This window comes from Megascapheus bottae, chromosome 17 (genome assembly GCF_031878675.1).
Source record: "Megascapheus bottae isolate mThoBot1 chromosome 17, mThoBot2.hap1, whole genome shotgun sequence".
In the NCBI taxonomy this organism is placed as follows: Eukaryota; Metazoa; Chordata; class Mammalia; order Rodentia; family Geomyidae; genus Megascapheus; species Megascapheus bottae.
The window spans coordinates 15,023,464-15,040,937 of NC_143525.1; the positions used below are offsets into that span (position 1 = coordinate 15,023,464).

General features: G+C 44.5%; 1 protein-coding gene across 6 annotated transcripts in view; it reads right to left on the reverse strand.

Annotated features, from left to right (window-relative positions):
- Helz (helicase with zinc finger) overlaps nucleotides 1–13,142 on the reverse strand; it is a 129,940-nt gene extending 116,798 nt beyond the window's left edge. For 2 of the 6 annotated variants that reach the window (XM_090349896.1, XM_090349891.1), the window contains exons 1-3: nucleotides 13,060–13,142; nucleotides 11,371–11,426; nucleotides 4,082–4,138 (exon numbers count right to left, since the gene is read on the reverse strand). The gene's annotated coding sequence lies outside the window, so the exon portion shown is untranslated. Of the gene's footprint in view, nucleotides 1–4,081; nucleotides 4,139–8,933; nucleotides 9,028–11,370; nucleotides 11,427–13,059 lie in introns of all 6 variants that reach the window. The other 4 variants (XM_090349893.1, XM_090349894.1, XM_090349892.1 and 1 more) reach the window with 4 other exon arrangements.
- Between the last annotated feature and the right edge of the window lie 4,332 nt (nucleotides 13,143–17,474).

The following is a 17,474-nucleotide window of genomic DNA, read 5'->3' on the forward strand; positions in this document are numbered from 1 at the left end:
TCCTAACCAACTGTGATTCTCATCTTCCATTCTGTACTTTAATGTAATCCCAGACCTAGGTAATTTGGATATGAGTTTCATGACACCCACATTTCCAATACTACCATTACAACACCTTATTCTTTTCACTGTTTCACATCAGAATGCTATCTCTTTCGGATGATGTGTTCTGTGATTTTTTTGCAAGGTGAGGCAATATCACTCACTCCCTTCCTCCATTCCTAGTTATTCCTTTAGACATCTTGTTAGTCCCTTTCACAATAAATTATCCATTTCCTATTGGTTCTTTAATTTGGGGTGTCCTTATTTTCTCTATACGATGATTTGCTCCTTGTCAACAGAAATGATGTTTTACTTATCTCTGAATCCTTCAGAAGTTTCTCTAAGAATGTACCAAACAAGAATTACAGATGTCCTAGATTATATAGTAGTGGTCTTTTCAGCCCTCCAAATAGGCAGAAAGGAACAACAGAAGTCTAAATCTCCTCCTTAAGCCAGTGCATGTTCACAGTGCACAATCTGATGATATCGAAAGATTATGGGAGCCTGTAATCCTAGCTACTCAGGAGGCTGAGATTTGAGGATCAAGGTTCAAAGCCAGCCCAGCACAAAAAGGACCTGAGACTCTTATCTCTAATTAAGCTCTAGAAAATAGGAAGTGGGGCCTGGTTCAAGGGTAGGGCGGTAGCTTTGAGCTGAAGAGCTCAGGGATAGCACCCAGGCCAAGTTCAAGCCCCATGACCCACAAAAAAAAGAAAAAAAAAAAAGCTGTCCAAGGACAATACCCAGGCCCTGAGTTCAAGCTCCAGGGCTGGCCAAAAAAAAAAAAAGAAATAGATTATAGACACTGACTGCCCAACAAATACTTTTTGATTTGTCTCTTAGAATAATCCATCTGTGCCCCTCCAAACTCCATCCCTAAGACCATATACTATTTAGGCCATTCTGCCTTATGAACATCTTCACTGAACATGTTCTCATACACTTTACACTATTTCTATTTACCAGCTGGTTATTTTGCCTTACTGTACAAAGTCTACATCACTACTTTTGTCACCTAATATATCAGAGGACATAAAGTGATTTAAATTGTAAACCTCAGTATTAAACTAACAAGATGCCAGTGCATTTCACACCATTAAATCAGAAAATAAATAAAATAACTGCCAGGAGGCAAGTGCTGGTGGCTCACACCAGTAATTCTAACTACTCAGGAAGCAGGATCTAAGGATCATAGTTCAAAGGAAGCCTGGGCAAGAAAGTCCATAAGACTCATTTCCAATTAACTACCAAAAAAGCCAGAAGATGACCTATGGCTCTAGTTGTGAAGTACTAGCTTTAAGCACAAAACCTCAGGGACAGAGTCTAAAGCCATGAGTTCAAGCCCCAAGACTGGCACAAAAAAAAAAATTACAAAGAAAAAATAAATTTCTGTCTAACTTATGGTGAATCAGATACATCCATAAATCTGCCAGGGGAAATTCACACAATATCCTTGTAAAACAATATGATAATACATATCAAAAGGCATAAAAATATTCATATGGGAATGTGGCTTACTGGCAGAGTGCTTGCCTAGCATGCACGAAGCCCTAGGTTCAATTTTACAGTATCATATAAACAGAAAAGGCTGGAGTGGTGCTGTGACTCAAGTGGCTGGCCTTGAGCGAGAAAAGCTCAGGGACAGTGCCCAGGCCCTGAGTTCAAGCCCCAGGACTGGCCAAAAAATAAATAAACGTCTAAGGTCTCAAGGTCAATGTGTTGACTCAGCAGTATATCCTAACAGGTAAAAGCAAGATAGTGATCCTTTACCTATCATAGGACTTATGTTGATAGGTGAGAATCTGAGAAGCAGCAGTGCTATAGTCCTCCCTCTCTACATCTACTTCGAGGACTATCACAGGGGTCTCTGACACAGTCCCTGTGATAAGTGAGGGATTACTATTTACATTTTTTAAAGCCCACAATACAATGAAGTTGTGAATTGCAATATAGTGAGAGATAACTATATAGACTTGTGGGCAAATCAACAAACCAAGTACAGGAGACATGAAAAGAGAAGAAAAAAGTATATTTAAAAAAAAAAAATTGGGCTGGGAGTTTGGCCTCATGGTAGAGTGCTTGCCTAGCATGCATGAAGACCCAGGTTCGATTCCTCGGTACCACATATATAGAAAAAAGCTACAAGTGGTGCTGTGGCTTAAGTGGTAGAGCTCTAGCCTTGAGAAAGTCCAAAAGGACAGTGCTCAGGCCCTGAGCTCAAGCCCAGGACTGGCAAAAAAAAAAAAAAAATTACAGGGGCTGGGAGTTTGGCCTAGTGATATAGAGTGCTTGCCTAGCATGCATGAAGGCCTTGGTTCAATTCCTTGGTACCACATACATAGGAAAAAAAGCTGGAAGTGATGCTGTGGCTCAAGTAGTAGAGCTCTAGTCATGAAAAAGCCCAAGAACAGTGCCCAGGCCCTGAGCTCAAGCCCAGCACTGGCAAAAAAAAAAAAAAAAGAATACGTAGCTAGTAGGTAAGTCACTTGATAGAAAGCTGAAGCTTTCTAGAGAGTGAGATGTCTAACAAGACTAGTATTAAAAAATACATCAAGAAACAAGTTAAAAGCTGAAAGTGGGGGCCAGGAGTTTGGCCTTAGTGGTAGAGTGCTTGCCTAGCATGCACAAAGACCCGGGTTTAATTCCTCGGTACCACATACATAGCAAAAAGCCGAAAGTGGTGCTGAGGCTCAAGTGGTAGAGTGCTAGCCTTGAGAAAGTCCAAGGACAATGCTCAAGCCCTGAGCCCAAGCCCAGGACTGGAAAAAAAAAAAAAAGCTGAAAGTGAAACTCAGCAGTAGAGCACATATTGAACATGTTACAGACCTGAGTTAAACCCTCAGTAGCGAAATAAAGAATTTTGGCATCGATGCCCCAGAAGACTATGAAAATGTCTTCCAGGGGTTGGAAATGTACCTGCCTTATGTGCACAAGGCCTTGAGTTCAATTCAAAGAATGCCAAAAAAGAAAGGAAAGTCTTACAAATTCCATTTTCTTAGCTAACAAAGATCAAGATGAATTACTGTGAAATAATTACTGTAGTTAAGAACTCTCTTTAAGGGGCGGGGAGTTTGGGCTAGTGGTAGAGTGCTTGCCTAGCATGCACGAAGACCCAGGTTCAATTCCTTGGTACCACATACATAGAAAAAAGCCAGAAGTGGGGCCGGGAGTTTGGCCTAGTGGTTAAAGTGCTTGCCTAGCATGCATGAAGACCCGGGTTCGATTCCTCGGTACCACATACATAGAAAAAAGCCGGAAGTGGTGCTGAGGCTCAAGTGGTAGAGCTCTAGCCTTGAGAAAATCCAAGGACAGTGCTCAGGCCCTGAGCTCAAGCTCAGGACTGGCAAAAAAAAAAAAAAAAAGAAAAAGAAAAAAGCCAGAAGTGGTGCTGAGGCTTAAGTAGTAGAGTGTTAGCCTTGAGAAAGTCCAAGGACAGTGCCCAGGCCCTGAGCTCAAGCCCAGGACTGGCAAAAAAAAAAAAAAAAAAAAGAACTCTCTTTAATTGGAAAGCATTTCAGCAACAGATAATATGAAGGGCCAATAGCATAAATGGAGATAGTACAACACTGGAAAAAGCCCCACCTTTTATTTCTGACAGATCTCAGTATTTAGGTCCTTCTAGAATGCTATATAGTAGTCCATACCCAACACACAGATAACAAAATAGCAATACTTAACCAAGTTCTTCACAAGGTGATTACCTCTCAGGTTCTAATCGCATACAGACAAAATGAATGTATCCTCAGCCTACTTATTCACTCAGAAGTAGAAGATGAACCGACTCTTACATTTGCCCGAACTAGTCTGACAGAGCAGTAGGAAGACTCTTTACATCATCCTTCAGTTTGTTCTAGAAACAGTTGGTCAGAACCCATCTACTCAGATCACCAATGCATCACACACCCTCAAGTCACTCCATCTGTCTCACCTCACCATTTTTCACACATGTGGCAAGATGAAGTCTATCCTGTCCCTTCTTCAGAGATTTCCAGCTTTTTCTTTTGGTTTTTTACATACTGTTCTCCTAAGCCTTACTCACCTGCAGATCACTGCACTGGGTGTCACCCAAAGAGCCCATCAGAGCTCTTTATAATTTCTGAAAAAAAGAGAAGGGTGCTTTTAAATACCTGGTAGAAAACATTGATTGCCACACATGGTGGCACAGACTATAACCCCAGCATTCAGGAGACTGAGCAGGGGGAAGAAATGTGTATAACCTACCAGGCCTACATACCAAAAGCATGTATCAAAGAAACATACCATTGATCATTATGCCACTTCTGACACTTGAGTTTCCACTATTGCTGGACTATCTGGTCTTTCAGTCCACAGTACTCAATTAAATGTGGCAAAACAACAGTGGACCGAAAAGTCTCAGATAATATGCCTCTACAGATAAAAATTTTTAATGAGAAATAAAAATAAAAAAGCTTGCTTTAATATTGCTATTGTTGAGCTGTGTGACCTTGGGCTAGTCAACTCCAGGACCCTCTGTTTCTTATCTTCCTCAAGGGGAAAACAAGGAAATTGGACTAAGTACAGATAGCATAACAGAGGCTTTCCAGAAAGAACACTAACTCTATTACTTTACTGGTTTTGTGACTTTTCATTAGTTAGTTCACAGTCCACCCTAAATTCCTCTCTCCTCCTCTGTCCCTGCTGCAAAATGGGAATGACAGCTGTCTTATGAGTTGTTAGGAGAATTAGAGTAGAGTGAGTTATTAAAAGCCCATAGTAAATATACTGTTCAGCTTATCACAAAATTTAACAGCTGGTAACTGATTACCACTATTCCTCAATCCCAGAATTAAATAAATTCAATTCACAATTACTTTAAAAGATCAACAATCCAAAATTTTACCAGCTTGACCACAGAAATAGTTGTCTATGTGTCTAACACATCCATCAGTTATCTTAAACTAATGGGAGTTTAAGATTATCATGATTACTTAACATCACAGCAGAGGGGAATAATCGGCCCTACACAGCATCCAGAGTCTCTATCAATGACTACACTTCTCTTACCTCCTCACTCCACTCTCATTACTGCCAGTATAACTTGGGAACAGAGGCCTTTCAAAAGCTAAATGATACCCAGTTATTCGCCATAGTCAACCCAAGGAATTCAGAAAAAACTTAGCCTTTTATTTAAACCTTTGTGGTTATATATTTCACACACACACACATACATATATATATGATATATACATATATACATATATATCATATATATAAGTACCGCCCAAATCAATTTACTGTATGCATACATGATTTTTTGCATAAAAACATTTTAAAATATTAATTACTGCTTACTGACAAAGCAGAACATATGCATTATGGGAATATTTCTTGTCTTTTCTTTCTTTCTAATCTGAGACTGATACTCAAACACAGTATCTAACAATTTCACTCACTGGCTGGTACGCTACCAACTGAACCATGGTCACAACACCAATGAATATTTCTACCATAAAGAAAATTCACACAGAAGAAAGCAAAGGGGAAAATCCAAGTATAAAAATCACAACCAAGGGCCGGGAGTTTGGCCTAGTGGTAGAATGCTTGCTTAGCATGCACGAAGACCCAGGTTCAATTCCTCCGTACCACATACATAGAAAAAAGCCGGAAGTAGTGGTGCTGAGGCTCAAGCGGTAGAGCTCTAACCTTGAGAAAGTCCAAGGACAGTGCTCAAACCATGAGCTCAAGCCCAGGATTGGCAAAAAAAAAAAAAAAAAAAAAAAAAAAACCACAACCCTTCACACTTCAGAATGGGTTTGTCAGTTCACACCTGTAATCCTAGCTACTCAGGAAGCTGAAACCTGAGGATCAGCTTTCAAAACCAGTTCAAGCATAAAAGTCTATGAGATTCTTACCTCCAGTTAACCACTAGAAAACTGGAAGTGGCACTGTGGCTCAAGGTGGTAGAGCACTAACTAACCTTGAGCTGAAGAGCTCAAGGACAGAGGACAGTGCCCAGGCCCAGAGTTCAAGCTCCACAAATAATGAGAGAGAGAGAGAGAGAGAGAGAGAGAGAGAGAGACAGACAGACAGACAGAGAGAGACAGAGAGAGAAACAGAGAGAGAGACAGAGAGAGAGACAGAGGAGAGGGGGAGGAAGGAAGGAAGGAAGGAAGGAAGGGAGGAAGGAAAGGAGGGAGGGAGGGAGGGAGGAAGGGAGTAGGGAGGGCCCAGGAGTTTGGCCTATGGTAGAGGGCTTGCCTAGCATGCACGAAGACCGGGGTTCAATTCCTCAGCACCACATACTTAGAAAAAGCTGGAAGAGATGCTGTGGCTCAAGTAGCAGAGGGCCGGCTTTGAGGAAAAAGCCCAAGGACAGTGCTCAGGCCCTGAGTTCAAGCCCCAGGAATGACAAAAAAAAAAAAAGATTTAAAAGAAAGAAAGAGGCTGGGAGCTTGGCCTAAGGGTAGAATGTTTTGCCTAGGATGTACAAAGACTGTTATTCCATTCCTCAGTATCACATGCATAGAAAAAGCCAGAAATGGTGCTGTGGCTCAAGAAGTAGAGCTCTAATCTTGAGAACGTCCAAGGACAGGGCTCAGGCCCTGAGCTCAAGCCCCAGGACTGGCAAAAAAACAAAAACAAAACAAACAAAAAAACATACAAGTTTCCTTTAATTTGGAGATTACCTGAAGATCAAAACAATTATAAACCATGTGAAAATATTTAGACTTTTTAAAGCCAGAAACATTTCTCATTGATAAACTGGAATCTTTGTAAATGCAAACTTGTAGAATCAAATGTAAAATAATTTGCCTCTTTATTCATAAGACTGTGGCAAATCCATTACATAATTAACAGATTTTTCTCATGGTTGTCTTTCTTTATTCTTTTTCGTGTTACAAGTGTTAAAAATTAAAACTTGTATTAAAATCACTCGGGTTGGACCGGGAGTTTGGCTTAATGGTAGAGTGCTCGCCTAGTATGCAGGTTCGATTCCTTGGTACCACATACACAGAAAAAGCTGAAAGTTGGTGCTGTGGCTCAAGTGGTAGAGTACTAGCCTTGAAAAAGTCCAAGGGCAGTGCTTAGGCCCTGAGTTCAAGCCCCATGACTGGCAAAAAAATAAAAAATAATTCTGATAAATTTTAAATTCTAATGATAAGAAACAGATGTATTGTACTTATAATAAAATGATTTTCTGAATAGTAGCAACTACACACACACAATTACTTTCAGGATGCCTTAAAACAGTATTCCCACCACCATGGAAGCAGTAAGCATGCTAGGCTTTTTGTTTTGTTTTTGTTGCTGGACCTGGTGCTTGATCTTAGGGCCTGGCCACTGTCCACGAGCTTCTTTTGCTCAAGGCTAGCACTCTACCACTTGAGCCACAGTGCCACCTCTGGCTTTTTCTGTACTAAGGAACTTAACCTAGAGCTTCATGCATGCTAAGCAAGCAGTCTACCACTAAGTCCCAGTCCCAAGACTGCTAGGTTTTATTCTCCTAAGGCCCATTCTATAGAATTAATCCTGACAGGCTCAAGAACTGTAATCAAATGGAAGCTTATGTGGCCTGTGTGTTTCCCTTTGTGCCAGTCCTAAGGCTTGAACTCAGTTCTGAGCTTTTATGCTCAAGACTAGCACTCTACCACCTGACCTAAGCTCTACTTCTACCTTTTTTTGGCAGTTAATTGGACATAGGAGTCTCAGGGACTTTCCTGCCCAGGCTGACTTTCAAACTGCCATCTCAGCCTCTTGAGTAACTGAGATTACAATGCATGAGCCACCAGTGCCAGTCCCATACTCTCCATGTCCCTTTAAGAAAACATTTCAAAATATTATTTAGAGATCCAATTACATTTGCAAGTGCACTTACCTAAGTATATGAAAATAAATGGCCCTAACAATTTGCTTAAGTAGTTCCTCCTTCCTCCCTTGCATAATTATTATTGATACATATGGCCCAGAATATTCCATACATTTGAAACAACAGGCAAGGTGCTTTATTTGTTGTATGCCCCCTTAGTTGGAGCTTAAATATAGCCCGAGAGACAATTATGAACTAATCTGCATTCAATATTAATGCCAAGCCTGCTTTCTAGACAGTGAACACAGATGCACTTACAAAATCTGGTCGACTCACTTGTAGGTCCCCCTACACTATTCTTAGCCTTCCATGAGTATGCTGTACATTTTTACACTATACAAAACCCTTTGCAAACAGGAATGATTTCTCCTGTTATTTTGGCATCAATCCCCTTGCTAGTGAAAACTGCACAGTCCATAAATGTACACAATCTTTAAGATGAGGAAAATGGAAAATCTGTGCTATTAGAAAATGAAACTTCATAATAGCAAATACAGAAAAGTAAGTTTCCCAGCTGACAGAGAAGTACAGGACTGTACTGATTCCCAAAACTACTACCTTATCTAAAAATAATGTCCTAGCTTACCAGCCAAAAGGACAAACTAAAAAAGCTAGGCCTTTATCTAGCACAAAGACGCAACCTTCAATATACTACGGTAATTCCCATTTTAGAACTCATTATGTGACAAGTTGTCTGCTGTCCCATCCCTAGTTTCACTTTGAAGTAAATACTAACACTTGTCTACATGACTGGAAAAATTCTTGACAGTTCAGCCAATCAACACTAACCACACACAATTACCTACTAATAAATCTCCAATTATAAACTAAATGAATGCTTCCTTAGGGACAAAGTAGACCCTTCCACAGAATCATCTATAGGTTTTGAAATAAGATCAAAAGTTCCAATCAGGAGGTCTAAGGCATAAATACTCTTCCATCTACAAACTGAACATCAATTTAGAAGTCCATATGTGCTCTGCCAAGAATTAAAATTAAAATTATACATAATACATAAGCAGTGCTGAGTTTTAACACAAACAAATATGGTATGCGCACTTACAAAAGAATCTTGGTCTAGGTCCACCTTCCTTTCCCAAAGTATTTTTTTCTTGTGTGTGGTTTTAAAGGGAAATATATCAATTATAGGATTCAATCTAAAAGGAAAAAAAAGAGCTCCTTCTTAAAGGTATAAGAAATATGAAACATTAATGAGAAGATTTAAAATCCAAAGGCCAAATGTATAAATGAGGAAAAAAAACTGAAATAAGCTATAAATTGACCATAATTACACTTGGTAAAACCATCATAGTAAAATATTTTTGAAGTTAAAAAAAGTGGTTTTAAAAAAATGTAAATAGGCCAGGAGTTTGACCTGAGTTCAATTCCTTGTACCACATACACAGAAAAAGCCAGAAGTAGTGCTGAGGCTCAAGTGTTAGAGCTCAAGCCTTGAGAAAATTCAAGAACAGTGCTGATGCCCTCCCTGAGTCCAAGCCCAGGACTGGCCAAAAAAAAAAAAAATGTCAACAGCTGGGCTTGGAATGTGGCCTAGTGGCAAAATGCTTGGATAGCATGTATGAAGTCCTGGATCGAAACCTCAGTACCACATAGACAAGGGGAAAAAAAAAGAAAAAAATGGTGATATGGCTCAAGTGTTAGGGTGTTAGCCTTGAGTGAAAGAGCTCAGGGACAATGCCCAGAAACTGAGTTCAAACTCCAGGACTACCAAAAAAAAAAAAATGTAAACAAAAAAAGAGACGAAAGAGGTTCAAGACCAGCTTGGGCAGAAAACGTTTTCCATACTTCTCAATCTATAACTGAGAACAGTGGCACACACTTGTCATTCTAAGCTATGTGAAGGCTAAGACCAGGAGAATCACAGTTCCAAGCCAGCCCAGGCAGAACAGTCCTAAAATTACATGTCAATGCAGGGAAGTTGAATGTAATGGCTCACCTGTCATTCCAGCAACAATCACCAGGAATCAAGACTCTATCTCAAAAACAGCCAGTGAAAAACAGAACTAGGGCCAGGAGTTTAGCCTGGTGGTAGAGTGCTTGGCTAGCATGGGCAAAGACCGGGATTCGACTCCTCGGTACAACATATGTAGAAAAAAGCTGGAATGGAGCTGTGACTCAAAGTGGTAGAGCTCTAGCCTTGAGAAAGCCAAGGATAGCACTCAGGCCTTGAGTTCACACCCCAGGGCTGGCCAAAAAGAAAGAAAGAAAAACAGAACTAAAGGCAAAGATCAGAAGTAGAATACCTGCCTTGCAATTGGGAGCAGCTGAGTGCAAACCCCATTATAAAATGCGTATATGCGTGTGTGTGTGTGTGTGTGTGTGTGTGTATACACACATACACTCATATATGTATATACAGCGTATACATACATATGTGGGTATATATGTGTGTGTATGTATGTGTGTGTACATATATGGGTGGGAATATGGCTAAGTGGTAGAGTACTTGCCTAGCATTCATGAAGCCCTGGGTTTCATTCCTCAGTACCCCATAACAGAAAAAGCCAGAAGTGGCACTATGGCTCATGTGGTAGGTAGAGTGATAGCCTTGAGCAAAAGAAGCTCAGGGCCTTGTCCAGGCCCTGAGTTCAAGCCCCAGGACTAGCCCCTCCAAAGAAATAAAGTGCTCTTTACCTGAGTTATGTAACTGTAACCCTTCTGTACATCACCTTTTTAAGAAGAAAAAAAGTAAAGCTATATAAACAAACCTCTCTATATATAGTATATTCATTAGTTCCATAGCAATAATGTCCTTTAAATTTAAAACAGAACAAGCTAGATTGAAAAAAAAAAAACTGACACATACCAGAAAATAGTCTTATCCCTAATCGTCTACCATTTTACTTCAAAATAATTGTAAGACAACTGCTATTTCCCATTTTGAAGAAAATAAAAGCAAGGGATAGCGGGTGTACTCCAGGATCGAAACATTAGCCTAACATGTTTGAGGGTCCAGCACCATAAAAAATAATTAATATAAATAAATTACAGGCAAGTGATTGATCTGTCTAAAATAATTCTTTTCAATGGAAAGGTTGTAATCCCACAGTGTACTTTACAACTCCTACAAGCTGTGGATGTATAATACACAATCACTTATGTTTAATGTAGATAAATTAGCAGCGGGCATCAAAAGAAATATAAATTAAGACATCCAATTAAAGTTACACAAGGAAACTTGAAGAGGCAAACTATAATTACCCCTGGAGAAGACACTGATCATGGATAGCTACAAATAACATTTGCTCTGGACAAGCTCCACTATGTTTGAATATGTTGTAGTCACTAAAAAGATTAGTACATTTGACATATTTTTTCCTTTCTAAATCTAGCCCTGCCCAAACGCCATTTGACTGAGTGATATATTTGGAAACTAAAGATTATGGCCCCACCAAATCACTTAGTTTCAGTGTTATCCTTATAAGCCGATTAAGATAAGAGAGGAAAACGGAAAATCATTTTTAAAACTCCAGTCTCACCTTACACATCTCACCAGCACTGTAGTTCATTAGTGATCAATTACTTCATCCAAATCCTGAGGTAAACAGAAAAGTAACATGTGTCTATAGTGTACCAGTAACAGACATTATCAGTAGCAAATACTTTCATCAGACTGAAGTAACAAAACAAATAAATTTCCCAAGGAAAAAGTTGCAAAAACAGTACAGTACGTGCAGCTGTGTAGATGAATGTTTCTTTTGCCCTAAAATGAAAATATTTCCTTACAATAAAATTTTAAACCACTTACTCTCCAAGTTCAAAATATAATCACTTCTTTCCAGCACCCATTAACCGTACTTTCAAAGGGGGGGGGGGAAGGCATGAAAAGAAACTTCATTACTTTGGGTCAAGAGACAAAATTAAGAACAAATGACACTGGCACGAAGGGGCTCATGCCTGTAATTCTAGCTATTTAGGAGTCTGAGACCTGAGAATCACGGTTCAAAGCCAGCCCAGCAGGGCAAGTCCATAAGATTCTTAGCGCCAATTATCCACCAAAAAAAAAAAAAAAAAAAAAGACAAAACAAAAATTAAAAAAAAAACAGAACTGGAACTGTGGCTCGAAGTAGTAGGGCACTAACATTGAAAAGTCAGAGACAGCCCACAAGCTCTGAGTTCAGGCTCACGACTGGCCAAAAAAAAAAAAAAAACCCAAAAACCTAGCCAAAGCCGCCAACATCCCACCTCCATCTACCCCGTGGCTCCAGGAATCCACTATCCGTGAAGTTAAGACTTTAATTCTATTAATGATTTGCCCGAAAAGTGTAAGTTGTGAGGAAGAATGTCCACTTTTGAATTGCAGACAAAAACAAAACAAGCCTATGGGTCCCAACCCAAACTGGGTACCAAAAACCCTGGCTTCCAGCTCGGCCTGGGGGGGGGGAGGTCTGTTAGGAACTCATTTGCAGGGGGAAGGGAAGTCTGAATGAGTTGGGGGGCGGGGGACGAGTCAAAGTTCTCCGGTCTTTGCAGCAGCGTCTCTGAACCCCTGAAAGGGGAGCTCTTGAGGAAACTTCCAGGAAGAGGGGACTGCCTCGCTTTTTATTTTCTTGTGGATGTGCGTAGGGGCCGAGGAGCATTTCCGAAGGAGCGGAACCGGGAAGTGGAAGGTGGGGGAGCACGGAGAGTGCCTCTAGGGTCGCGAGCCCTCGGAGGGGAGGGGGCGCACCCCTGACCCACTTTCCTCCTTGGCGCCCCCCGGCGGCTCCGGCCCTCCCCGGGAGGAGGCCCCGGCCCTCAGGGCCGAACGCGGCGGGGCGTGGGAGGCCCGCGCGTTCCCCGCCTCCCGGCGGGGGGCTTCGTCCCGGGGCGGCCCGCGCCTTGGCGGCCTTCCGCGGACTCCCGGGGGTCCCCGCGCCGTGCAAGCCCACCCCGCCTCCCGCCTCGGCCTAGAGCCCGGGCGCCGCGGCCCGCGGCGGAGGGGAAGGGGACGGGAGCGGGGCGGGAGGGGGGGGGGTAGAAGCTGTAAACAGCCCCAGCGTCCGGGCCTCGCCTCGAAGAGCCCCGCTTCCCAGGCCCCGCCGCGGGTCACTCAGGTCCCCAACCCGCCTTGGGAATGCGCCCCACGGGACTCGGGGCACTGGAGGAGAGTCGGGGTTCCCCCTTGGAGGACTCCAGAGGCCAGTGGAGCGGCCCCGGCAGCAGAGAACGGGGAAGTCAGGACTTACCTGTCATTACTTTCTACGCCATCTTGGATCCACTTGTCAACGTCCCCACAAAGCATTATGGGTAAGAAAGAGCCTTTAAAGTGACTCGCCCCCCCCCCCCCCGGCCCCCGACTCCCGCCTCCCGCGCCGGCGCCGCCCCCTCCGGCCGCGCCTCCCGCCGGAAAGTTGCCCGGGCGTCCCCCACCGGCCCCCGCCTCGGCCTCCCCAGACGTAGCCGTGAAAACTCAACCCATTTCTACAATGCGGCTTCGGGGGGTGTGTTTTTCGTTGTTGTTGTCTTCCTCCCGCCCTCCCTGCTCTCCCTGCCCCCCGCCGTGGCCTCCACGCGGGCTCCTCCGGCCCCGCCACCCTCCCGGTCCGGGCAGACCCGACACCCCACGTCTGCACGCCGCCGGCCCGAGGTTTCCCCGCCCGCGGCCGCGGCGGCGCCCGGCAGCCCGCCGCGTGATGGATGGGTGATGGATGGGTGGATGGAGGGAGGGACCGGAGCGCACGCACGTGAGCGTCCCGGCCCCGCGTACTCCGCGCTTCCCGCCCCGGGCAGCCGCGCGACGGCCGCCACCCCCGCCCCGCCCCGCACGCTGGTGTCCCCCGCGCGCGCGCACGAGAACCTGGGGGTCCGCTCCGAGGCCGCGGGGTCGAGGGTGGGGGCGGCTCCGGACGCCGAGCGACTACCGCCGTCGGAGCGCCACTGCGGAGGGGGAAAAAGGAGGAAGGAGCTCAACGCAACTTTTACCCCCGAGGTGCTCGGCGTCTCCTCCTCTCGGCCGGTAGGGGGGCCTGCGACCCCTTAGGTGGAGGATTCCCGTGCCTACGGAGGTGGCCTCGGGTTCCGCTGGGACCCGCTGCGAATGGAGTCTTCCCCGGGCAGGTAACTTGGGGGGAACGTGGGGAGGGGGGCGGGTGAGGGGCGGGGCGGCGGGGGGAGGGTCCCCCGGAGGGTCTGGGACCAGGGGAAGGGTGTGTCCAACCTCAGTCCTACTGCCGGGTTCCCACTGGGCGGAGAACTGGTGGCGGGGTCAGGGGTGGAGCGAGGGTGCCGCGCTGGCTTGGGGGTTGGGGGGTGGGGTGCGGGGCCATGCCCAAGGGGCCTGCAGTACTGGAAGTAAGCCGCGACCTGGCGCCTACCGGGGTCTCCAGCCAACACCCCGCCAACATCTGCTCCACCATGTGCCCCAGGGCCGAGCTATGTCCCCGCCCTAGGGTTGTGCAGGCCCGAGACCCCTTACTCTAGCGCTCCAACTTCCAGCAATCCGGTTGTCTCACCTCCACACACTCCCCCCACGCCGAGAAATGGAGGTCTGATGATACTCTTGTAACTCTCTTCCCAAAAAGCTTTCGGTGTCTCTTTGAGTAAGTCAATTGGGGCTCTACCGGCTGCAATTTTTTTTTCCCCCAAGACTTTCAGGTAGAGGCAGTGTTTGGCATTGCACCAGTCTATATTCAATGCCACTGGCAAAAAGGAAAGAAAGAAAGTGATCCTCGTAGACATCAGCCCTTGTGAGACTGTTTGGTACAAAATACTCTTGAATGGCTGTGCACCTAGAACTCACTGACATTAACACATGCTCATGTGTGCACGCACACACACACATTCGTGGACCTGTATTCAGGTTAGGCCAAGGGTCTACCATTTTAAAGCTTCTGGGATCCTATCAGAAGCCTCTTTAGGAACCACGAAGGTGGCAGACCAGCCCTACCCCCAGGGAGCCAAAAACTCTACCAAGCTATTGTCTTGGCCTGGTGAGAGAGTGGGGTGTGAACTCATCAAGGGTTGGCCCCAGGGTCACTGGTGAGGGAGGTTAGGTGAGTCACTTGCAGAAAGGCGTGGAAGGAAGGAGTCAACTTTTCTCAGCTCTGGAGAAGCTGGAAGGAGTAGAGAAACTGGACCCTGGAGCCAGGTTCTTAGTTTCCAACTGTGGTAGCCTCTTAGAGTTGAGAAGACAAGCATCTTTATAAGGTACCCCAGTCCCCTTCCAGTCCCCTGAACTCAGGGCCTGAGCACTGTCTATGTGCTTTTTCAAGGCTAGAGCTCTACCACTTGAACCACAGCACCACTTTTGACTTTTTCTATGTGTGTGATACCAAGGAATCAAACCTGGGTCTTCATGCATGCTAGGCAAGCACCACCAGGCAAAACTCCCGGCCCTGCACTTATCTTTAAGTAAATACTAATACACTGAGCACAAGAACTGTCTCCCATACCTGCTTCTTTGGTAGGTGGCTTTTCTTTTGTCTTGCAAAGGTCTGGACCCAAAACATGATTAGTTATGTGACTTCCTGACGATTTCACTGTCCCCACTGGTTGTTGGGACCCGTCCTTGTCTCAAGACCTAGACAAGGAGAACTTTTATTTTATTTTATTTTGCTGGTCCTGCTACTGGAACTCTGGGCCAGGGTGCTATCCTGGAGCTTTTATGTTCAAGACTAGAACTCTGCCCCTGACCCACAAGCTCCATTTCTGGCTTTTTGTGGTTAATTGAAAGTAAGAGTCACACTGACTTTCCCAAGGCCGGCTTTGAACTAGGATCCTCAGATCTCAGCCTTCTGAGTGACTAGGATTACAAGTGGGAGATAGTGAAGCTCAGCAAGACCTGCTAACTCTTACAGGTTTGTTGTCCATCAAACCAGTCCTATGATGGTTAAATCAGATCATATAAACCTACCAAAGATTTCCCAAATTTCCACCAATGGTTTAGAAGCTCCCTTCCCTCTGGGAGGGGACCAAACTGGCATCTTCTCAGGCTGTACCCCATACATTCTTCCAGTGAGAACCTTATTTCCCCCAAGACATCATTTTTTCATCAGTCAGGTCTCAGCTCAAATGTTTCCTCCATTTCCCAAACAGCACCTTAAATCCAGCAAAAGCAGGTTGCTTCATAGTCCTGCCTACATTAGGAATGACCTTCTTTACCTGTTTGTTGTTCCTTATTTATCCATTCTTATTGAAGTAGAACAAGCTTCTTCCAACTTGTTTTTCTTAGTCTGTCTTCACTAGGATCTAAACCATAGAGTGAGGCTTTGCAATTATTTTGACAGTACATGTCCAAATTATTATCAGGGTAAGGAAGTATTGAAAAAGAGTTCAGGGGCTGGGCACTGGTGGCACACCCCTGTAATTCTAGTTCCTCAGGAGGCCGAGATCTGAGGAACACAGTTCAAAACCAGCCTGGGCTGGAGAGTCTATGAGAATTTTTGTTGTTGGGTTTTTTTTTTTTTGTTTTGTTTTTTGGGTGAATCATCTGGGTCTGGGCACTGTCCCTGGACTTTTCAGCTCAAGGCTACCTCCCTACCCCTGAGCCACAGCCCCACTTCCCATTTTTTAGTAATTAACTGGAGATAATAGTCTTTAGTGCTGGGGCTGGCTTTGAACAGCAGTCCTCAGATCTCAGCCTCTGAGTAGCTAGGATTACAGGCATGATGAGCCACTGTGCTGGCTTCCATGAGACTCTTATCCCCAATAAACTGCTCAGAAAAGGCCAGAAGTGGTACTGAGTGTGGCTCAAGAGGTAGATTGCTAAGCCTTGAGCATGAGAAGCTCAGGGACAGTGCCCAGGTCCTGAGTTCAAGCCCAAGGACTGGCAGAAGAAGGAAAGAAGGAAAAGAAGGAAGGAAGGAAGGAATGAACGAACTCCAGGACATGGAAATCAGGGGTTTTTTTTTTTATGTTTTGTCTTGTTTATTTATGTGTCCTTGGGAGTATAAGATGGGACACAGAAATGAGGAGACAAAGGATGAACAAATGAAGCAGTGATAATCACTAGACATTATATTAAATAAGTATACAGAGGCTGGGAATATGGCTTAGTGATAGCGTGCTTGCCTAGCATGCATGAAGCCCTGGGTTCCATTTTTGGTATCACATAAACAGAAAAGGCCAGAAGTGGTGCTGGGTTCAAGTGGTAGGGTATTCACCTTGAGCAGAAGAAACTCAGGGACAGTGTCCAGGCCCTGAGTTCAAAGCCCCAGGACTGGCAAAAAAGAAAAGAAAATGCACTATGCAACTGGAAGGAAGGATGGAGAGAGAGCTGCAGATGTGGCTTAGTAGTAGAATGCCTGCCTAGCAAGCATGAAGCTAAATCAAACTTAGCTGGGTGCCTTAGCTCAAGATCCAAGCATCACAGTGCCAAGCTACCCCAAGCAGGAAAAAACTGTGACACTCTTATCTCCAGTTAATCACAGAAAAAGCAGGAAGTAGAGCTGTGTCTCAAAGTGATAGGATGCTAACCTTGAGCTCAGGGACAGGGTTCAAGCCCCAAGACCAGCAAAACAAAAAACTTATGGATAGAAATGGGAGAAAAAAACTGGGAGAGAGTGAAGGAAGAGATGCAGATGACATTGTCCAAAAAGAGTCATTTACCTGACTCTCTGTATATCGCCTTTATGATAACAATAAGAAAAAAATTTTAAAAAGA